A 24,549-nucleotide genomic window follows, 5' to 3' on the forward strand; every position below is an offset into this window, starting at 1 on the left:
AAGCATCATCCTTTAGAATCAAAGGTCAATAGGTAATGTCTAAGCACAATAAATTAAAAATAAAATAGCAGCATAAGCATGTTGTTTATTTTACCTTTTCATTTGAAATGTATCTGCTCTTTGATTTTTTAAAAAACCATATTGTATTAATTTCTTGTGGCTGCGGTAACAAATTGCCACATACTTGGTGGCTTAAAACAACAGAAATTTATTCTCTCACAGTTCTGGATGCCAAAACCCTGAACCAAAGATGTTATAAAGGCCACATTCCTCCAGTCTCTCCCTCTTTCAGTCTCTCGTGGTTGCATCCCTCCAATCTCTCCCTCCATCGCCTTCTGTGTGTGTCAAACCTCCCTCTGCCTTTCTCTTACAAGCACACTTGTGGTGGCATTTAGGGCCCACTTGGATAATCCAGGAGAATCTCCTATTTGCAATAACCTTAATTTAATTACATCTACAAAGACGTTTTCTCCAAATAAGTAACGTTCACTGGCTCTGGGGATTAGAACATGGATATGTCTTTGGGAGCCAGTATCAGCCTGCTCATGCATAAGTCTGCTTTTTAAAAAAATACAAATCTTAAGTCATTCTACAACTTGAAGTCGTTCAGTGACTACTCATAACTTCCAGGATCAAGTGCAAATGACGTATTGGTTAAAAATATAATCTCTAGCCTGACCAGGCAGTGGCGCAGTGGATGGAGGCATCGAACTGGGATGTGGAGGACCCAGGTTCAAGACCCTGAGGTCGCTAGCTTGAGCGCAGGCTCATCTGGTTTGAGCAAGGCTCACCAGCTTGAGCCCAAGATTGCTGGCTTGAGCAAGGGGTCACTTGGTCTGCTATAGCCCCCTGGAAAAGGCACATATGAGAAATCAATCAATGAACAACTAAGGAGCCACAAAAAGAATTGGTGTTTCTCATCTCTCTCCCTTCCTGTTTGTCTGTCCCTATCTGTCCCTCTCTCTGACTCTCTCTGTCTCTGCCACAAAAAATAAATAAAAAATATATAAAATCTCTAAACCAAAGTACAAGAAACAAAAGAAAAATAACATTGGACTTCAAAATTAAACAGTTTTGTGTTTCAAAGAATGCCATCAAGACAGTGAAAAGACAAGCCACAGAATGGGAGTAGTATCTGCAAATCATATATCTAATAGGGACGTGTATCCAGAATATACAAAGAACTCTTAGAACTCAATAATAAAAAGACAACACAATTAAAAAACTGGTAAAGGATCTAAATAGACATTTTCTTAACGAAGATATAAAAATAACCAGTAAACACTAGAAAAGATGCTCTACATCATTAGTCATCAAGGAAATGACGATCAAAACCACAATGAAATACCACTTCATACCAACTAGGATGGCTATGCTGTAATCAGAAAGACAGTGACAACTACCGGCAAGGAACAGAGAAACTGGAACCCTCCCACACTGCTGGTGGGACTATAAAATGGTGTATCTGCTTTGTACAATAACCTGGCAGTTGCTCAAAAAGTTACACATGGAGTTACCACATGAGCCAGCAATTTCATGTCTAGGTATATACCCAGGAAGAATGAAAAGAAGTCCACATAGAAATTTATACGCGAATGCTCACTGCAACATTACTTATAATAGCCAAAAAGTGAAACAACTCAAATGTTCACCAACTGACAAATAGATCAACAAAATGCTGCACACACCCACGTAATAGAACACTATTTGGCAACAAAAAGGCATGCACTATGGATACACGCTACCTCCTAGATGAACCTTGAGAATATTAAGCTAAGTGAAGGAAGCCAGTCACAGAGGACCACACATATGTATTATAGGATTCTATGATGTGAATCGTCCAAAATATGCAAGTCTATAGTGACAGAAGGTAGATTAGTAGTTGAGTAGGAGTTTATAGGGAATGGGGGCGGGTGACTGCCAAAGGGTATGGGGTTTTTATCTGGAGTGATGAAAACGTTCTAGGTTGACTGTGGTGATTATCACAGAACTCTGCATATACGAAAAAACATTGAATTGTATGCTTTACATGGGTGAATTGTACGGTATGTGAATTATATCTCTATAAAGCTCTTTATATAGAAATAGCCAGTCTACAGAATCAGAGAGTCTTTGGCCCAGTTTCAGTTCCAAGAGAATGTGCAGATGGATGACAGAAAACGGGCAGGTAAAAAGCCCAGTTAGCACAGTCCCTGGCACACGGTGGACACCCTCCCTATACTTGTGCGTGCTGTTACTACCCGGCATCCAAACCTTTGTGGCAGTTGGCCCCTGCCTACCTGTGGCCCCTGTTCATCACTGTTTGGGCAGTCCTCTCCACCACCCCTCCCACCCTCATAGGCAGCTATCCTTAACTCGGAGAGTCCCGGGAAAGTTTCAGCACATCCCACTTTTGCTAGAAGATGCTTTCTCCCCTGCCTTCAACCTGCCCAATCCCTCTTTTCACCACCTCCAGTGTTTCCTCCACGGCCTCTCTCCCGGGCAATTTCCCCTAGCGCACTGAAGACAGCCCTGCCCTTCCCCTGGGCCAGCTGTTCCTTCGTGAGCTCCCACACCTGCCTCCATACACGCCTGTCCCCGCACTGACCATTCCCCACGGCATCTGTCTGTCTGCCTCCTGTGTTACTCATCTTCCTATGTTTGGCATCTAGCAGAGTGGCAAAGAGTAAGAAACCCACGTGCTGAATCATCACTGGCCCTAAAGAGAAGGATTCTTGTGGTGTCAGCAGTCATGTAAAATCTCCCCTAGGGAAAATGAGAGAGAGGGCCATTTCCCCTTGCTGTCCAGACTGAGGAACTCCCCCGTTTCTCTGGGGCTTGGCAGCCAGGCAGGACCGCTCCGGTGCCTTATCCTACACGTACACACGTGCACACCTGCTCCCCACGGCGTGACACGGAGGACAGGCACACTGCCTCTGTCGCGACACCAGTCCTGCCCTATCTCAGCTGTGGTCCAGTCAGTTTATTCACACTCGACGGATGCACGTGTTCAGACGTGTGTCCTTAATGGGAAGGGACAGCTAAAGAGCAAACACAGCATGACATTTATACCTTGCAGCATATGGAAAATGCGTTTGCACACCCTGGAGGGGGTAATGCTCAATGAAAGCCGACAGCTGAGGACAGAGGAATGACTGCTTCCTAAATATTCCCTGTATGGTAAGCACAGTCAGGGAGAGATCCAGTGAGGCCCGTGTGAGGTGCCCTGTGGCGCTCAGAAGGAGTGAGTGCCCTCACCCAGGGTGGCATGACGGGGGCGGGGGGGGGGGAGAGCACAGAGGAAACCGGGGTCAGTGACGTCTAGCTGCACTCCAATGATGAGAACCCACAGATGTGTGCTTAGCAGGTGAGTGATGTTAAATATGAGGGCTGCCAGTGCACAACTCCAGGGTGCCCTCCACACGGTCTACGTGAGAGGCACTCTGCCAGGTGGTGCCCTGCAGGGACTGGAGTGTAAGAATTGACCTTGCTACATTTTTTTTGAGAGGGAGGGAAGGAGAAAGAAGAGGGAGGAATAGAGGGAGGGAGAGGGAAGGAGAGAGTGAGAGAGGGAAAAAGAGAGAAAGAGTGAGGAAAGGAGAGAGGGAGAAGCAGGGAGGGGGAGAGGCAGGGAGAGAGAGGGAGAAAAAAAGCATTAACTCATTGTTCCACTTGGTTGTACACCCACTGATTGCTTCTTTTTCTAAAAAAGATTTACTGATTTTAGAGAGAGCAGAGAGAGAGAGATAAAGGATGGGGGTGGGGGGGTCAGGAAGCATCAACTTGCTTCTCATATGTGTCTTGACCTATGTGTCTTGACCGGGCAAGACCCCAGGGTCTTGAACCAGCGACCATTCCAGGTTGACACTTTATCCACTGCACCATCACAGGTCAGGCAAACTGACTGCTTCTTATACATGTCCGACTGTGGCTTGACCGGCAACCTTGGGGTTGAGCTGGCACCAGCGACCTCGGGATTAAGGCAGGGAACTCAGCGTTCTGGGATAACTCTCTATCCAGGGCTGGCCTTGCTACATCTTGATTCGATAATCCTATGTGTAGTAAAACAGGAGGGCTTGCCTATTTTTTATAGGATGCTGGCCTTCTTACATTTTTGAAAACAATACTACCTAAAATGTATACATGACTTATTATTTTCACTGCAACTTTTAATACTCCAAAGCCATCCCTGTAAGTCTGCAGAAAGAAATTTCTTTTTCCTAAGTTCTTTAACATACACAAATAATTTTATACAAAGAAAGAAATTTCTTTTTCCTAAGTTCTTCAACACACACAAATAATTTTACACAATCAGAATCACACACTTCTTTGGCTCAGTCTTCCTTTTCGTTTCCAGTGATATACTTTAGAGGTTTATATTTTAAAGTTTATATCCAAACATGAGGACAACGGAGTTGGTAAAAACTTTGTTATTATCCACATCTTGTGCAGTACTCTTAGCCAATACTAGTAATCTTCTCTCGTCTTGGCCTCAGCGTATTGACTGGTTAGGGTTAGGAAGACAAAGGCCAATAGCTCTCAGGGATCTCAGGAAAACATGCCAGATACCATTTCTATATGGGAATGTACAAACATTCCCATACAGAAAAACAGGACTCAGTTACACATTCTTCATAGGTGTCATGTCAGTCAGCAACTAGTGTTTTTCTTACCTTTATTAAAACAGAAAAGGGTCAACACTGGCACGCATGTGCGCATGTGTGCGTGCATTCACACGTGCGCGTGCACACACACACACACACACACCCTTTACCTTCTATGCTATCCTAACCATATAAGTATATACACATACATACAAATACAGGGCAGGGCAAAAGGTTTACAGTTGTTCACATGGAAAATAATACAATAATAAATAATAAGATTAAACGGTGTTTTGTGTATTTACAACTGTAAACCTACTTTTGCCCCACCCTGTATCTATCTATCTATCTATCTATCTATGCAAATTAGTCAAATTTCCTACCTTATTAGTTGATCTGGTAAAATATTTGATAGAATATGAGTATTTTTATTTCTGTGATTTTTTCCCCTTCTCTGAGTTTCCTCTCTTCCTTGTGAGCCCAGACCTGGCCCACCTGTGTTTGGGTACCTGCAATGCTTAATGGAGGGGGAGGGAGAGAGGAGGAATGTGACCCCCTGCCAACGTTCCATCAAGTATCACCTCCTTTCTGACCTCTTCCTCCTGAATGCCCCTGGCCCTGATCCTGCACCTCTTTTCAGGCAGATGGGCCCAAGAGTCAGAGAGAACTGAGCTGAAAACCGGACTCCGCCACTTACAAACTGTGGGCACTTGTGGCAAATGACACAGCATCACTAGGTCTCAGTTCCCTCATTTGGAACATGGGAGCAATACCCATCTCATGGGGTTACTAGAAGGTACAGGAGGAAAACGTCTGTGAAGCGCCTGGCTCAGTGGCAGTGCCCAGCAAACGGTCAAAAAACAGGAACACATGCTTTTCCTGTGCTCTGCTTCTTTCTGCATCTGTTCCCACTGTTAGGCTCTGAACGCTCTGAGGGATCAAATATGTATTTATTGAAGTAATGGGGAGGGGCACATGAGAGGAATGGAATACCACTGCACTTCCTACTAACGAGAAGCTCCTGAAGAATTGTGGCCATTCCCTTTCTTCTGTCCCTATCTGGCCCCCTGGTTAAGTGATCAGACTAAGGCTATATTACTCTGTCAGCAAGATGGTAAGTTTTCATTAACAATGACAGCAAGGTATAAAAGGTTAATTATTATACAGTCATTTTTAAAAAACTGTATTGATTTTAGAGAGAAGAAGGGAGAGGGGAAAAAGAGAGGGAGGTAGAGAGAGAGAGAGGGAGAGGGAGAGAGGAAGAGAGAGACAGAAGGAGAGAGGGAGAGGGAGGGAGGGAGGGAGGGAGAAAGAGAAAGAGAGAGAAGATAGAGAAACACTGATTTGTTGTTCCACTTATTTATGCATTCATTGGTTGATTCTTTTATGTGCCCTGACTGGGGATCAAACATGCAAGCTTAGTATACCAGGACGATGCTATGATAGGACCAGAGGTAATTATTATACATTCTTATTGTGATACATTATCTCTCAGATCAAATTTTATATGTAATCACCCATATGAATGACCGCATTTTCTGAACATGTCCAGATGATTTTTTTTTGGTGCCACATTAATTGTCTCTCTGCTCTACACTGAGGAATAGAAGTAGGTAGACATCCTTTCCCCCTTTGCTTAGGTTTATACACTAATAGAATTTAAGGTCAGTGTCTGTTTTTCTAAGGAAGTTGGGATACTCCGGGGTAAGCATCTGAAGCCCTGGGCTACATTGCTGTGATTATTAATTGCATTAGGTTTGAATAGGGCAAGCCTATCATGGAGACTCCTGTGATTCACACTCCTAGAACAACAGGCACAGAGGCCCTCACAGACCATGTGGCTGCAGATTCTGCTGCACATTCATTCCCTCCCCTTGCTCCATCTGCCCTGGAGCCCCAGGCTTCCTGTGTAAGGGCCTTGAGCAGGTATCCATTCTAATGCTGCACTCACAGACGTGGCTGTCTCACTGTGGATTTAGGCACTTTTGGAGGGCTGAGCAGTAGCTCATCCACTCTCAGGTTTTCCTTTGGAATTCAGTAATGAACTCATTAAATCACCAACTTGTTGTGACAGGAAGCCATTCAGATGCTGATGCTGTTGCCATGGAAACCGTCCCTCTGCTCGGAGCTCTGTCTGTCTCTGCTGAGGAGCACCCGGGCTCCATAATTACTGTCATCCCCAAATAACACATCGCCATCACAGCTCTGAGAAAGTCCAGAAGCGGGGCAGAGTCTATTCTGCTCAAAGATGAATCCTGGTTGGTTTCAGTATTTTTAGCACACATTTCTGTTCTGTACCAGTTGTCTTTTTAATTCCTACATGCTGGCTGCTTTCCAGCACCTTTCCTAGAAGCAGACAAAGGATTTTTTTTGGGGAATAACTGTCAGGGATACTGTTTCAAGAGAACCTACTGCTTCCCCACATCTTTGTGGTTACAGATGGGTTCTCCTGCCCTTTGGGAGGGACCCAAAGAATGGACTCCAAATTCCATTGTTGTTCAAACCCTATAAAACCTCCAGGTTACTGAATTTGGTAATGCCCAAATGCAAGTTCAAAGTGAGAGCTGCTTATTTCGCTATCATCATCTTGACTATTGCTGAGCTCCATTACTGGAGGCTGACCACGCCACAAACAGGAAGGACTCATCTCATCCACAGCAGCAAGTTTTCTCTATGCGTGATGGCACCTTGTGTCAGTGCATCTTTACCATACCCTTCAGTTTCTGAGCACCCGACAGACACTGGACCAGGCATTTTACTTTGTTTCATGATTTAAATTACATTAAAATACCACAAGGTAAGTTTTTTGTTTGTTTGGTTTTGTTTTTTGAGAGAAAGAGAGAGGAAGGAAGAGAGATGAGACACATCAAGTCATAGCTGCGTCACTTCAGTTGTTCACTGATTGCTTCTCATACGTGCCTTGACCAGGGGCTCCAGCCAAGCCAGTGACTCCTTGCTCAAGACAGCAACCTTGGGCTTCAAGCCAGTGACCTTGGGATTCAAGCCAGAAACGATGGGGTCATGTTGATGATCTCACGCTCAAGCTGGTGAGCCCGCACTCAAGCCAAATTAGCCTGTGTTCAAGCCAGTGACCCTGTGGTTTCGAACCAGGGACCTTAGCATCCCAGGTTGACACTCTATCCACTGTGCCACCATTGTTCAGGCCCATGAGGCAAGTATTTTTATCCTAATTTTAGAGCTAAGAAAAATACAGCTCAAAGCAATTAGGAAAATTAAATAACTGCCATGCTTTTCCATACTGCCCACGTGTTACCATGTCACCTCCTGTGTCCACGGGCATAGAGGAGATTTCAGCTTCCTTGGATCATAGATGCTTAAATTAAGAAAAGTCTTTCATGATTCTCTTTACCAACCAACCAGTACTTATCCCAAGTGATTGTCTGGTCTCTGCTTGCACGTCTTCAGGGATGGAGAACTTACAGTCGGGATTTGGACCACCCTGTTTCAAAGCTCCTCTTAGTCTTCTTGCAACATGAATAAAGAACAATCACCGTTGGCCTGACCTGTGGTGGCGCAGTGGATAAAGCGTCGACCTGGAAATGCTGAGGTCGCCGGTTCGAAACCCTGGGCTTGCCTGGTCAAGGCACATATGGGAGTTGCTGCTTCCAGCTCCTCCCCCTTCTCTCTCTGTCTCTCTCTCCTCTCTTTCCCTCTCTGTCTCTCTCCTCTCTGAAAAATGAATAAATAAAATTAAAAAAAAAAAAAAAAAGAACAATCACTGTTGGAGCTTCTACTGAAGCCCTAAACCAAGGAGATGTGGTTTTTGGTCACAAGTTTGACCTATAAAATATCCAGGTCTGAATGTGAGAAGAGGGAAATGAGAAAGGGGCCTAACAAGCAACACTTAGGGCAGGGTAGGATCTGTTTGAGCTCAACAAGAGGCTCAGCAGATCACTGAGTCTATGAGCACCTCTTTTCTAGGGCCAGTGGGAAGCTTCCATTTTGAGTGAGACTCAAATGAGTGCTAACTTTACACACACACACACACACACACACACACACACACACACACACACCAAACATGCACAGTCTCCACACAATGCACAACTGTTTGTTATGAATACAAACACTAACATTTAAAGATGGGCAGTGAGTAGTGATCCCTGGGCCACCTTCTGCAAATGTCCACAGGGTCATAGGAAGAGCACAGCACTGACCTTCCCTTCCATCTTTATGAAGTTCTGTGTGTAGTGGCGTTAAGGAAATTTATTTTCTGCTTATGGGAATGAGACTTACTCTTATAAATGCTTGTGCGCCCCACCTTAGACTACAAAGTCTTTGGTGGCAAGGTCTGTGACATAGGCAGGTGTCTGTTATCTGTCTAGCTTGGGGCAAGTCTCTATAATCCAAATGCCTCACTTTCCTCATCTGTCAAATGAAGGATACTGTTAACTCCCTTATCTACCTTACAGAAGTATCATGAGGTGAAAATGCAAAGCACAAAACCCCCTAAACCCCAGGGAAAGTATCAAATCCACAAAAACGTGCCAACTCAGGATTCTATGTGAGTGAATACTTAAATGTAAACAATTTAATTTAAAGCTCAGTATCTATGTTATATCAAGTTTCTTTACAAGTACCATGAAAACAAAATGATTTCCCAAGCTTTCAGCAATGAGTAATTATAAGCAATATTAAATATAAAAAATGTTTAATAGTACAGAGTTGTGATTTTTCTTTTTTTCACTGTCTCATGAACTAATCTGTTGCAAAGATTAAAGCAAAAATTTCCAGTTAGTTGCAGAGGATTAGCATGGCCTCTATATACTACATCATTAAAAATGAGCCTGGCCTGACCAGGTGGTGGCGTAGTGGATAGAGTGTCGGACTGGGATGCAGAGGACCCAGGTTTGAGACCCCGAGGTCGCCAGCTTGAGCGCAGGCTCATCTGGTTTGAGCAAGATCTCACCAGCTTGAACCCAAGGTCGCTGGCTCCAGCAAGGGGTTACTCGGTCTGCTGAAGGCCCGCGGTCAAGGCACATATGAGAAAGCAATCTATGAACTAAGGTGTTGCAACGTGCAATGAAAACTAATGATTGATGCTTCTCATCTCTCTCCGTTCCTGTCTGTCTGTCCCTGTCTATCCCTCTCTCTGACTTACTCTCTGTCTCTGTAAAACAAACAAACAAACAAACAAACAAACAAAAAAACGAGCCTGACCAAGCAGTGGTGCAGTGGATAATGCATCTGACTGGGACACTGGGACACAGAGGACCCAGGTTCGAGGCCCGGAGATCGCCAGGTTGAGTGCGGGCTCACCAGATTGAGCATGGGGTCGCTGCCTTGAGCGTGGGATCATAGACATGACTCCATGGCCACTGGCTTGAGCCCAAAGGTCGCTGGCTTGAAGCCCAAGGTTGCTGGCTTGAAGCCCAAGGTCACCGGTTTGAGCAAGGGGTCACTTGTTCTGCTGTAGCCCCCCCCAGGCATATATGAGAAAGCAACCAATGAACAACTAAGGTGCTGTAATGAAGAATTGATGCTTCTCATCTCTCTCCCTTCCTGTCTGTCTGTTCTTATCTGTCCCTCTCTCTCTGTCAAAAAATAAAAAAACAAAACCAAAAAAACCACGAGCAGATGACAAACTCAGAATCCAATGTTTCTAGTCTTTAAAGATTTGTTTTCTAAGTATTTAAAAAAGGTACTTATGAAAATACTCTGCCTAATTCTAAAAAGTATTTGGGGATAGCCTACATAAAAAGAACAGAAATAATAAAAGTAATTTTAAAATAATCTTTTTATCCAATTCACAGCCATTTCTTAATAATATCTGAGGAACAGGATTAAGCTATAGTTACAAATGAGATCTTCTACAGTTTCTGACACCACAAATATTTTATTCACCACAACTAAACACGGAACTGCTGATAGCGGGTAATAGATGACTTCCAAGGTAGAGGTAGAAACTGTAGGGTTTAGAACAAACATTAATATCATTATGAATTAGATAAAAAAATCAATATGCAGCCCATGCGCAGATCACAGTTTACTTCCATTTGCATGTAACAGCTAGTCTGATTAGACCATGTTAAGAAAACTACACAAAAGAGAAATGAGTCACTTACTAAAAACCATAAAAGCTTAAGCTAACTGGCCAGACGGAGACTCGATCACGTCCTTTTCTGCCTCTGTTCTATATCCTGAAAGCACCACCTTGTCTGAATCACAGGGGAGAAACACTTTTGGCGAATACATATTGGGCACATCCAGTCTCACTCTGACTCCTTCTCCGTGTCACGCACACACCCATATCCAGGAGGCTTGTGGGTTCTTTTTCCTCCAGCAGTCTTACCTCCATAATTATGTTTGACCTAGACAAACATGAAAATATTTTGCTCTTCCTAAGAAAGCAGCGATCAACAGAAAAGGCCCGCCTTCCCTTGGATAAAGGCCCATTATCCTTTCTCTCTCCTACATTCCCACCAGAACGAAAGCCCTGGCACAGGGACTTTGTCTTGCTCACTCCTCGGTACAGTGCCTGGCACATTGCTGGTACTCAATAAATATTTCTTGAGTGTGCTGAATAAACATTTTCAGTCTTTCCTTCTCTGGTTATCTGCTTTTTCCTCAGCTTATTAGCAGGTTCAGGTCTCCCCCAATAAAGACCCAAAAGCCCATCCATTCTTTTCTCTCCACCAGTGACAAAATGCCCCTGAGTTAAAATCAACTATCCATAATGCCAGTGCCCTTCTAGCTACTGCTTTCTCTCATCATGCTACACAGGTAAGCTTCTTTTTTTTGGTGTGTGTGTGACAGAGAGAGGGACAGATAGGGACAGACAGGCGGGAAGAGAGAGAGAGAGAGATGAGAAGCATTAGTTCTTTGTTGTGGCACCTTAGTTGTTCATTGATTACTTTCTCATATGTGCCTTGACTGGGGAGCTACAGCAGAGCGAGTAACCCCTTTCTCAAGCCAGCAACCTTTGGGCTCAAGCCAGAGACCATGGGGTCATGTCTATGATCCCACGCTCAAGTGACCCTGCACTCAAGCCGGTGACCTTGGGGTTTTGAACCTGGGTCCTCTGCGTCCCAGTCTGATGCTCTATCCATTGCACCACCACCTGGTCAGGCTTAAGAGAGTAGTTTATATGTATTGTTTTTACTTCTGTACTATTTGTGCTTTGACCTTTACAATCCATCCATCTACCCACCTATCCATTTATCCCCTCTACCAACCTCCCATCCATCTGCTCTTCTGTCCACCTACCCTCTCCTTCCTCCTCTCCTTCCATTTGTTCATCTGTTCTTTCTTCCTTCCCTTCCTTTTTTGCTTCTGTAAATATATATATCGATGCCTTCTATGTACTGGGTACTGTGCTGGGCACTGGGAACCTGGTATCAAAGAAGACACAGTCTTTGTAGTGGAGGTGCTCTTCATCTGGTGAAAGATGCCTGGGTCAACTTAAATTTCTTACACTGGGGTTCAGTTCCCTTGGAAACTCAGCAGGGTTCTACAGTAAGTGAAGCCCCAGAGAAACATGGACAATGTTTTTGGAGAACCAGCTTTATCCTGCATAACTGGAAACCTTTTAACATGCAATTAAATTAAAATCACCATTTAGAATGGCAGGATGAAAACCCATATTAATTGTTAAAATAAACACAGGACTTTAAAAGACACATGCCAGGATACTGTCCCAGTGAATGCTGAGTTTACTTTTCTGCTGCTTAGGGGAATTCCCTTAGAAAAGTCTGAAAGCATGGCCAAGTAGATAACTACCACACAATGCGATGCATTCCCTAGAATAAAAACTATAGTGCTGAAGGATCTCCGACAATAAATGGTACAATTTTAGGGGAGGGATGAACAGAGTTATACCTTTATAGAAGAGTTGACATCTGAGGTAGCTCTGAACAAATTTTACCGCAAAAGCTTAAGCTTCTCCAAGTGCGGCTTTTATAAAATGCTTTCTATAAGACACCATACACAAACCCCACCAGGACTGGCTTCAGAACCTATTCCACCTCAGTGTCCCTCCCCCACCCCTTGACTTTTAATGTTCCCCTGAGTTGCTTCTTGGGCCATGTTTTTGTTTTTTCCACACACGATTGTTTCATTCCTTCCTACTGCTTCAACTTCCTTCAGGCAGCCGGCTTCCAACCTGGGGCTCCAGACACCTATTCTCATTGCATGGCTTTCTCTCACCGATACGACTTTTCAAAATGAGTAAGTCCTACCCTGTCTACATCATCTTCCATGCTTCTTCTTTCTTTTTGAGTCTCTTTCCATATCACTCCTGGCCAACCACAGTAACTAGTTGTCTGGTCTCCCTGATATCAGTTCCTTTCCTTCCAAAACCTCCTCCACAACTGTGCAATTATCTACTTAATACAGAAGTGTGATTAAAGATGACTCAATAAATTATTAAAATTTATAAGACATATAAATAAGAAAATATAAGTGAATATTCATCCAATCTTAAAATGGGTAAGGCTTTTTAAAGTATAAGTTTTTAAAGGATTCTTTAAAAATATTTTTTTATTGCCTGACCAGGCGGTGGCGCACTGGATAGAGCGTTGGACTGGGATGCAGAAGACCCAGGTTCGAGACCCCCGAGGTCACCAGCTTGAGCGCAGGCTCATCTGGTTTGAGCAAAATTCCACCAGCTTGAGCCCAAGGTCACTGGCTCCAGCAAGGGGTTACTCGGTCTGCTGTAGCCCCACGGTCAACGCACATATGAGAAAGCAATCAATGAACAACTAAGGTGTTGCAACGTGCAATGAAAAACTGATGATTGATGCTTCTCATCTCTCTGTTCCTGTCTGTCTGTTCCTATCCCACTCTCTGACTCACTCTCTGTCTCTGTAAAAAATTTAAAAAAAATTAAAAAAATATTTTTTTATTGATTTTAGAGAGGATGGGGGAGGGGAGAAAGAGAGAGAGAGAGAGAGAAAGAAAGACAGGAACATTGATCTGTTCCTATAATGTGCCCTCATCAGGGATTGAACCAGCAACCGCTGAACTTCAGGATGAAGCTCTAACCAACTGAGCTATATGGCCCCAGCAGGGTGGGTAAGACTTTTGAAAGGATTCATGAAAAGGCTAAAGGAAACGGCAGAACCTACAAAGTAAAAATGCAAAACTTCTGTAGCAGAAATAGTGCACTTTAAAAAGATGAGTTGGGAAACTACAAAGTTTTTGAGAGTAAGTAGTTCTAATATACAAAGAGTTCTTACAAAGGCCCTGGCCAGTTGGCTCAGTGGTATAGCGTTGGCCCAGCATGTGGAAGTCCCGGGTTCGATTCCCAGTCAGGGCACACAGGAGAAGCGCCCATCTGCTTCTCCACCCTTCCCCCTCTCCTTCCTCTCTATCTCTTTCTTCCCTCCCGTAGCCAAAGCTCCACTGGAGCAAAGTTGGCCTGGGCACTGAGGATGGCTCCATGGACCCCACCTCAGGCACTAGAATGGCTCTGGTTGACACGGAGCAATGTCCTGGATGGGTCGAGCATTGCCCCCTAGTGGGCATATCAGGTGGATCCTGGTCGTGTGTATATGGGAGTCTCTCAGCCTCCCTGCTTCTCACTTCAAAAAAATAAAAAATTAAAAAAAAAGTTCTAAACAAAAAAAAAGAGTTCTATCACTAATCATTAGAGAAATGCAAATTAAAACCATAATGAGATACCACCTCACACCAGTCAGAATGGCGCTCATCAACAAAACAACACAGAATAAGTGCTGGCGAGGATGTGGAGAAAAGGGAACCCTCTTGCACTGCTGGTGGGAATGCAGACTGGTGCAGCCACTGTGGAAAACAGTATGGAGATTCCTCAAAAAATTAAAAATCAAACTGCCTTTTGACCCAGCTATACCACTGTTAGGAATATACCCCAAGAACACCATAGCACTGTTTGAAAAGAAGAAATGCACCCCCATGTTTATGGCAGCATTGTTCACAATAGCGAAGATCTGTTAACAGCCCAAGTGTCTGTCAGTGGATGAGTGGATTAAAAAGCTTTGGTACATACATAGGTGGGACATAAAAATGAGACTCAGAGACATGGACAAGAGTGTGGGGGTTACGGGGTAGGAGGGAGAAGAGGGAGGGGGTTAGGGGAGGGTAGGGGCACAAAGAAAACCAGTTAGAAGGTGACGAAAGATAATTGGACTTTGGGTGATGGGAATGCAGCATAATCAAATGTCAAAATATCCTAGAGATGTTTTCTCTGAACATATGTACCTTGATTTATCAATGTCACCCCATTAAAATTAATATAAAAATAAAAAAAGATAAATAATATACATGCTGCAAAAAAAAAAAAAAAAGAGTTCTTAGAAATCAGTAACCAAATGATGAAGGCATTGAAAAATAAAGAGGAAAAGGATATGAACAATTCACAACACAACGGACAGATGACAAGTAGTAGATGATGGGAGAAAGGGCTCGATTTCATTTTAAAAACGTAGATGGAAACAATGACATCAAAGTTCTCTCCTCTGTCACGTTGACAAACCCAGTGCTGACGGAGTAGTCTGGTACCCGGGCACGCTTGTACCTGGCTGACGGGGGTAAAGTGGCACAGCTTTCAGAAAGCTAATCTAGACATCTTTATAAGAAGCTTTGAAATAGACACCATTTAACTCCACAATTCCATTTCTAGAAGTTCCTAAGGAAATGACCTTTGATATGAATAAATATATCCCTCTAAGGACAATTATTACAGTTTATAAAACTAAAAACTGGAAACATTCTAGATGCTCAACAGTAGGGTTGATAATTAAACAAGAAAAATACATTTTAGTATGTACCATATTTCCCCACGTATAAGACACACCTTTTCTGAAAAATTTGGGGTCTAAAAATTGGGTGTGTCTTATACAGTGGTTATAGATTTTTTTCTTGCATTTCCCACTTGAGTGGTATGAATTTTATGAGAAATAAAACTTGAGTTCAATAACTTTATGTAATACTTTTTTTCCTTCAAATTTTGGGCCCCAAAATTAAGGTACATTTCATACATGGGGAAATAACGGTAATAACATACTGGTATTAGAAGTTGCTCTGGAAAAGAATACTTACTGATACAGAAAGACATTTTCAGAATGTTTGCTCTATATTGTTAAGTGGAGTAGCAATGATAGAAAGTATTTAAAAACCTCATTTTTAGAAAACTGTACTTTTGTTATCAGAAAAAAGTATTTTTAACTAGAAACAGAAAATTCTCCTCTGTTTTTGCTGTTGTCCGCTGGATGAAGCCTACCTAACTCCCTTTGCCTGTCGCAATCCGGCCCCTCCTTTCCAGCCTGTTCTTTCCTGCCCCACACTGTAGCCTGCCGCATCGTATGCATGTCTACCAACAAGCCTCGTTGCCTCAAACCTTGGCCTGCACAGTCATGCCTCTCCTTCTTCACCACACACACTCACAGGCTTGGTTAATTCCTCATCCTTCTAATTGTCTCTCTAATTCCTCCTCTTCTTTCAATTCCAAAGACCCTTATCTGCCTCAGGGCCTTTGCACCAACTAGTTTTTTTCCCCCTGTCTGGATTGGTCCTCACAGGACCTGCTCATTTTCATCTTTCAAACCTTAAGTGTCACCTCTTCCTTTGGCCTTCTCCAATCACTTTATCCAAAGTCAGTCACCTTTTTCAATTCTCTGTCTTAGAAACCTGTTTATTTCTCCTTCACCTTTACTAAAATATAGAACTATTTCTATTCATTTGTTTTCTTGGTTTTTGTGGTGTATCTGATCCATTGCAGCATAAGCACCAGGAGGCCAGGGGCGGTGATCTAGCTAAGCCAGGGCCTCACACATGGTAGATGCATATGGTTATTTATGGAGAGGACAGACACTTGAAGGACCAACTGTTCTGTAAAGCCTTCCTCTGTGTTCCCATGGACTTTGCATTCTCATCCCTAGTAACCTTTCTCTGCATCTGTCTACATCTATCTATCTGTATGTATGTAGAGTATATATGTATATGTATTTTAATTCGAACACAGTTGTTTACAGCTGTTCCCTGAAACAGATGGCAGGTGTTCTGAGATGGAGACCGGGCACAGCATCCAGGTCTGATGCACTGTGTGCTCGACATGTGTGTACTCGGAATGGATGCACGATGGGGCTCCGGAGGGGCTCCAAGGGCGTGGAGGAAACCACGATGGGACTGAGCAGTTGCTACAACTCACGCAGGTGATGAAATGCTACCTATAGGTTAAGGTCAGCTCACACAAGTCCATTATCAATTGGGAAGACATGGATTTGTGGCTACAAAATATTTTTGTTTTTTTTTTTGTATTTTTCTGAAGCTGGAAACAGGGAGAGACAGACTCCCGCATGTGCCCGACCGGGATCCACCTAGCACGCCCACCAGGGGCGACGCTCTGCCCACCAGGGGGCGATGCTCTGCCCCTCTGGGGTGTCACTCTGCTGCGACCAGAGCCACTCCAGCGCCTGGGGCAGAGGCCAAGGAGCCATCCCCAGCGCCCGGGCCATCTTTGCTCCAATGGAGCCTCGGCTGCGGGAGGGGAAGAGAGAGACAGAGAGGAAGGAGAGGGGGAGGGGTAGAGAAGCAAATGGGCGCCTCTCCTGTGTGCCCTGGCCGGGAATCGAACCCGGGACTTCCGCACACCAGGCCGACGCTCTACCACTGAGCCAACCGGCCAGGGCTGGCTACAAAATGTTTTAACGACATTTTTAAATGAATTTTAGCAATCAGTAACTAATTCCTGATTGCTTTACATAAAAAAAATGAACAATAAAATAGCAAAGCTAGCATTGAGACTGTGGAATTGAAAGAAGGAAAAATAGGAAAATTATAGTGTTTTGGGGAGCCGTCAGAAAGTAAATTGCTCCAAATTCCTTAACCTAAGGAATTTATAAGCTCCTTGTGGGACCCTTAAATGTTCGTTTCTCTTACAATGTATTCCCAGAGACTTCAAATTTAACAGATAAAGAATGCAGGGAAAGCACTCCAATTACGGTAGCTTAAGAATGCAATGATCCACCTGAAGGATGAGGAACGCCGAGATGGTGAATGACTTGCGGGACGGAACTGTCGAATCGAGGTTCCAGCAGTGCAGTTATTCCCTGAAATGACGTGAGCCTTGCACTGGGCAGCCTTCACCTACCTGCGTAAAAAGTGGCCAAACTGGATGGAGCCTGACATGCTTTGTTGCAATGAGTCCGGGGTCAGCAACGTTTTCCGTAAAGGGCCAGACAGTGAATATTTCGGCTTTGTAGACCATACAGTCTGTGTTGTAACTACTGACCTGGCCCACAGCAGTGTGGATATAGATGTACTGGCCAGGCTGTGTTGCCATAAAATTCCACTGTGGATAATGGATCTGAATCTTCTATAACGTTCAGGTGTTACAAACGATTATCCTTCTTTTGACTCCTTGCCCTCCCGCCTCCCAAACATTGCAAAACCACCCTGGTGATAGGCCAGACTGGGCCTGTGAGCCACAGTTTGCTGACCTCTGGACTGGCTTATGACAGTTTATCTGTGTGGGCAGCTGCGGGACAGTGAAAAGAAACACCCGGAGGCAGGGCCCTGATCTCTATGAGAGTAAGGTCTGACCCCTGAGAGACGATTTAGCCCTGAGCATGACCAGACTAGAAAATAATGTGGGGCAGCAGACGGGTGACATTTAGTTGAAGATAAAAAAAATGGTGTTGCTCTCAGAACTGAAGACTGGTTTTTAACGTTTGATTAAAAGCATTTTAGTTCAAACTTTTATGGAAGCACATTATATTCGTGCTTTTCCCAGGCAGAATAGACAGAAAGTAAGCGAGGTGCTGCTATCATCACATGCTTGCACCTGTGGTTTGAAACAGCAAACAGTCACCTCTCCCCCATTCAAGGGCTCCTTGTCGGATAACAGCTGCTGACAGCCAGAGCCCAGAAATGTCCGTCCTTTTCAAGGGAAAAGGTTTCCTCCCCCGCTCTTACTGGTTTGCCTAGAGAATGACTTCCCAGGAAGATGAGAGGGAACTGAGGTCATTTACAAGGTCCCTCTCTTCTACCCCTCTCATTTTCTATTTTCAATGTGCTTCCGTTCTCAATATCACTCTTTGGGCTTTGAATACCACTGGCCGGTGCCTTCCATCTGACGGGCAGAACCTCTGGTACCAGAGGCAGTGGCTGTGGACTCCGGAGCCGGATCGCCTGGTCATTGCTGTGGTTCTTTTGTTGTTCATTGATTGATTTCTCATATATGCCTTGACTGCGGGCCTTCAGCAGACTGAGTAACCCCTTGCTCGAGCCAGCGACCTTGGGCTCAAGCTGGTGAGCTTTGCTCAAACCAGATGAGCCTGCGCTCAAGCTGGCGACCTCAGGGTCTTGAACCTAGGTCCTCCGCATCCCAGTCCAATGCTCTATCCACTGCGCCACCGCCTGGTCAGGCTGTCATTGCTAATTAGCTGTGACAGTGAGCAAGTTTCCTAACTTCTCGGTGCCTCTGTTTCTTTTTCTTTTCTTTCTGTTAAAGAATTATATTTATTGATTTTACAAAGAGAGGCGAGAAAGAGAGATAGGGGTGGAGTGAGAAGTATCAATTCATCGTTGCTTTATTTTAGTTGTTCAGTGATTGCTTGTAATATGTGCCTTGACCAGGCAAGCCCAGGGTTTTGAACATTTTATACACTGCACTGCCACAGGTCAGGCTTAGTGCCTCAGTTTCTTCATCCAGAAAATGGGGATAATAGGACCCACTTCTAGAGTTGTCATCAGGTTTATATGACTTAGCATATGTACAGGGCCCAGTCTGGCGTAATGACTAATAATTGTTAACTTTTGTATTACTTTCATGTGTTCACTAAGTATCCCATAAACGTGCAAACATACACACATGCAAATTTTAATTTCCTCCTCAAGCTAGTCAGGTATTACTACCTTTTTACATGGAATAATAAACTAAGGTTGAGTGGCTTGGGCCACTCAACTCTGAATCATCTTCTTATTATGAACCAAATTATCCTCTAGGGACTTCTAAATAACTGAGTGTGATCTTCAATTTCCTGTCCTTTGCCTGTTGGAGAAGTTCCTTAAAGAAAAGGTTGTATAAAAAAAAAGTTTCTTTTTAAAATCACATATTTATAACGCATATGCAATAGGAATCTCAATTATTTGTCAGAGGTGAATTTTTCTTATGTGCTTTATTACCATTACTGTTTTATTACATTTCACCATTTCCATCCTTAGTAGTCTTTTTACTGTCTGAAGCTTTTCTCTTTGCACCGATCACCTAGCATCGGTTTGAAATGTAAATAAGTCATGGCTATACCCTGGCACAGCATTTTAAATGAAGTGTTTCTTGACTTTTCAGCAGTCAGCTGCTGTATCTACCAGTGCTGTGTGTTTACTGTGATGACGTCCTACAGCAATCCTCATTCAACGGCAAACGTGTGTGTTGACAAACTGAATATGCTTGTGGTTAAAAAAAAAATGATTTTGGGAAAAACCTAATCTCTTCTTTATGTATAAAATGCTAATTGACTCATATGACCATACAGATAATTACTTTTTCCTTTCATTTTTTCCTTGATTATCAAGCAATATATGCTTACTGAAATAAAATTAGAAAGCACAGAAAAGTCAAAAGAAGTGGAAACTAAAGCACCTAGAAATAATCATTTTGGTATACTTTCTTCAATCTTTTATTCATGCATGCTTTCTTTTTGAAGTTGTGATCACAATTTGGATATAACATTACATACTTAAAAAAACATAACCATGCGCTTTGACAACAAAAGTTTGTAAAGTTAAGTCTTCATGGCTGTAAAATATTTCATCAAGGGATGCACAGGTTTATTGAGATATTGTATTCTTCCAATGTTTAGGCTGTTTCTAGTTTTTCCACTATTTTTAAATAACTACTGTGTGCATCATTACATACAAAATTTTGCTCACATTTCTGATTGCTATTTCTAAGGACATATTTGGAGATTGTCAAGAGAAAGGACAGATATGAGCATTACTAAATTACAAGTGTTTATTATTTCCTCTGACTCTAAATGTACAACCTAATCCCTGAAATAACTGTCACAGGGTGAAATGCTGGGCCTCTGACTCCATCCTGTCCGAGCCTGCTTTGTTCCCAGGGCCTTCAGGTAAACAGATTCTTGCATACAGACTTGCTAATCATCACAGGAATTCTGTTTGCAGCTAGAGTTCTACAAAGCCCCTTAGCAGAAAGTGCCTCTCCCAGGGAGATAAGGGAAGTATGCGGGATTAATCAAAGGTTTAAACTCACATTAACTAGGGTCCACAGACTAAGCACAACTTTCCTCTGACCCCTGCAGGTGCCCAGATGTCTGTGGTTGTCAATCACCTCTTGTTCCTCCTATTTTCCTTCCTTCAACATAAAAGAAGCCTCAATATTGTACTTTCTGAAGATGGATTTGAGGATTAAGTCTCCCATCTTCTTGGTCGGGCACATGGACTTTCAATGGGTAACATAACTATTACAGTTTATTAAATTTCCTTTCAGCTCTTTTTAAATTTTTAATAAAAAAAATTTTTTTTAATTTATTTTTCTGAAGTGAGAAGCAGGGAGGCAGAGAGACAGACAGAGGCATGCGCCCGACCAGGATCCACCCGGAATGCCCACTAGGGGGTGAAATCTGCCCATCTGGGGTGTTGCTCCATTATAGCTGAAGCCATTCTAGTGCCTGAAGGAGAGGCCATAGAGCCATCCTCAGCGCCCAGGCCAACTTTGCTCCAATGGAGCCTTGACTGTGGGAGGGGAAGAGAGAGACAGAGAGGAAGGAGAGGGAGAGGGGTAGAGAAGCAGATGGGTGCTTCTCCTGTGTGACCTGGCTGGAAATCGAACCTGGGACTGCCACGTTGGGCCGATGCTCTACCACTGAGCCAACCAGACAGGGGCTCCTTTCTGCCTTTTTAAGGGCAGGAACACTCGGAATACTTTTGATGCATGCTTTCAAATGGTTTTCCATTTTGTATCAATTATCTCTTTCACCAGCAATATATCAATGCAGAATCTTACTGCAGTCTCACTAATGTAGAATATTATCATTTAAATAAGCTACGTTGAAAGAGAAACAAAAAGAAAAAAAAACCCAAATAAGATACATTGACTTGAAGAAAAAAAGAGTACTTTACCATTTTGTGAACACATTTTGATTATTAATGAAGTTGAAATTTTTTCAAAGGTTTACTAACCATCTATATATCTTGTGAGTTTTTTATGGGGGGGGAACTGCCCATTTTCTTTGAAATTATAGGTGTTTCTAAATGTGTAAATAAGTGCATTAGTGGAGGATGAGGTTACTGTAAGGCTCCGTGAATGTGTGTTGGCCTGTGCGTTTGAATACCAGCGGGAGCCACTTCAAGCTGAGAGATAAGAAGGTCTGGTTTATGCAGGAGGAGCCAAAAAGGCAGCTCCTCCTCCTCCTCTCTGTCCTCCACCGCACACATGACATTCAATCGTTAACTGCTACCTACCGGTTTAAGATGAGCTACTATTTGACTTATTGTATTTGGATTTTTAAGCCTTGCTTGATTTCTATGATGCTTATTTTGGTTGGCTATGATTCTTGCTGGGCTAAGGCTACCTGAGAATATAAAAGAAATGGTGAGATGTATCAACAATTGATTAAAATCTGCTGTGCTTATTAACTTTCTCTGAAAGAATCTGGAAGTCAGTGTGTTGCCTCCAATCTGCCTATTGACCATTCGGAGATCTTTGTAGAAGCGTGTCCCATGACACAATCCTGGCTTCCAATGACCCGTGTGGAGCCCTTGCTGCCCCGGGGGGCGGGAGTTCCCGCGCGGGGGCTGTGAGCAGAGCACAGGCACAGAGCAACGGATCCTCACCCCTCTCCCTATCTTCCCTTCATGACGAGGTCAACACGGGCTGAGCAGGGGGCTGCCAAGCAGCAGGCAGATTTTCCTCACACGAATCTGGAGAAGAGGCTGACGTCAGCTTCCGTCAGGGTCAGGTAGGAAAATCTCGGTCAGCACGTGGTTCCTTTTCTCTCTGAGCCCACACTCAGTACTTAGCAGTCGTTGTGGCTCTACAGTCAGTGCTCTGGTGTGGTGTACAGCCCAGGGTGAATTCCACATCCTCCGTCCTCTACCCAGAGCCTGCCGACCCACCTGCTCTCCTTCCTTCCCTCCTTTGATGCTTGTATAGCGCTTCCTGTGCTGGGTGCAAAGGATGACTCAAATGGATGTATGACGTATTCCCTGTTCTCAGGGAACTTGTAGTTCAATGGAGGAGACAGACCAAGCATGCTAACAACTATGAAATGAGAAGGAAAGTAAGAGCACCCACAGAGATGACAAAGAGCTATGTGGGTCCTCCACGTGGTTCCACGTTCAGACCTTACTCTGAGGGGTCCCCGAAATTCACAGCCGTGCCACATTCTGGCCGTAGCGTACAGACGTGAATCCCAACAAGGCTCGCCTGCATTTTGTTGTCACTGTTATGGAGGGTAATACGAGATCCTTCTAGAGACCACCTACTCCTCAATCTCACAATGACAAAAACAGTCCATCATGCTTGGTCATGGTGTTTCCTGTTTCACTATGTGTAGAACCACAAACAATTTCATTACCTAGAAATTATGCTCACATGCTAACTCTGTTCCAAAAGGAGGAGGTTTTTTCTTTGTCGCAGCAGAAGTTATCCTGGCAGCATGCGCTGCGCAGGGCAGTCCCCGCCTCAGTCCCTCTAACCTCACCTTGCCAGCCCTGGGAAACATGACCATGGGGAGCAGCGGCTCAGAATCTGGAATCTATCCGACCCCTGGCCCTCAGTCGCCTGCTCTGCCACCTCTGTTCCCGAGACCAGCCACTCTTCACCTGGCCAGTGATGGTGTGGCAGTTGTGGGGCACCAGCCTATCCAGGGCTGACCCGAGCTAGAACGTGGCCATCAGTAAATGCTCTCAAGTAATGGCTTCATTAACAGCGGCATCTGGACACAGTGAAGGTCAGTTCCATGCACCTGTTTCACAGTCTGTTTCTAGTCAAGGTAAAGAGCACTCAGTGATAAGACATTCACCTAGAGCCCAGGCTGGGTAGCTTGTTGGTTAGAGTGTTGTCCTGACATGCCAAGGTTGCAGGTTCGATCTCCAGTGAGAGCACGCACAAGAATCAACCAAAGAATGCAAAAATAAGTGGAACAACAAATCGATATTTCTCCTCCCCCTTCCTCTCTAAAACAAATTAATAAAAATGTTTTTTCTTAAGTGAAAGTCGGGGAGATAGAGATAGATTGCTGCATGTACCCGGGCCATGCTGGCAAACGCACTATTTTTAGCTTCTGAGGCGAAGGTTCCATGGAGCCATCCTCAGCACCCGGGGCCAACGTGCTCGAACCAATCAAGCCATGGCCGCAAGAAGGGAAGAGAGAGAGAGAGAGAGAGAGAGAAAGAGAGAAGAGGGAGGAGGGAAAAGGGGAGGGGGAGGAGGGAGGAGGGAGGGGGGAGAAGCAGATGGTTGCCTCTCCTGTGTGCCCTGACCAGAAACTGAACCTGGGATGTCCACATGCCGGGTTGATGCTCTACTGCTGAACCAACCGACCAGGGCCAAATATTAAAAAAAATTCATCAATAGCTTCCTAAATAGTCACTCAATGCACAGTTATGGAGGATCTAGCCTGGTACACAGACACAGTTCTCCCCTCAGGAAAACTCCTTACAACCTCCTGAAAGTCATAGATACTACATTTTTAAAAATTCACACAAAAATGAATTACACTTGTGTTGTTATAAAGAGAAACACAGGACTAACGTAAGGACTGGGCTTGTCTGTGGAGGTCTCTTTGGAGAGGTAGCGTCTGAGCTGAAACCTGACGGGCACGCTGGTTCCTCGCAGACAGCCAGCGCCAAGACGTCTCTGAGGGGGCAGCGTGGGCACCGCCTGCTGGAGGAAGGGAAGGGAGGCTGGCGTGGCCTGCAGGTGGGCAAGGGGACCCAGTGCCTGGGATGTGGGATGCTAACTGGGTAAAGCCGCTGAGGAGACAGTAGTTTCTGGTTGCGG

At 44.1% G+C, this 24,549-nt stretch overlaps 1 protein-coding gene and 1 non-coding gene across 4 annotated transcripts in view; both read right to left on the bottom strand.

Annotated features, from left to right (window-relative positions):
* The window catches only part of MYO1D (myosin ID), a 372,921-nt gene that overhangs the window by 50,533 nt on the left and 297,839 nt on the right, over positions 1 to 24,549 (bottom strand). The gene's annotated exons all lie outside the window — the stretch shown is intronic.
* On the bottom strand, positions 17,134 to 17,209 carry TRNAT-GGU (transfer RNA threonine (anticodon GGU)). The gene has a single exon. It is a non-coding gene; the product is annotated as a tRNA-Thr (tRNA).

Source organism: Saccopteryx leptura, chromosome 2 (assembly GCF_036850995.1).
Source record: "Saccopteryx leptura isolate mSacLep1 chromosome 2, mSacLep1_pri_phased_curated, whole genome shotgun sequence".
Taxonomy (NCBI): domain Eukaryota; kingdom Metazoa; phylum Chordata; class Mammalia; order Chiroptera; family Emballonuridae; genus Saccopteryx; species Saccopteryx leptura.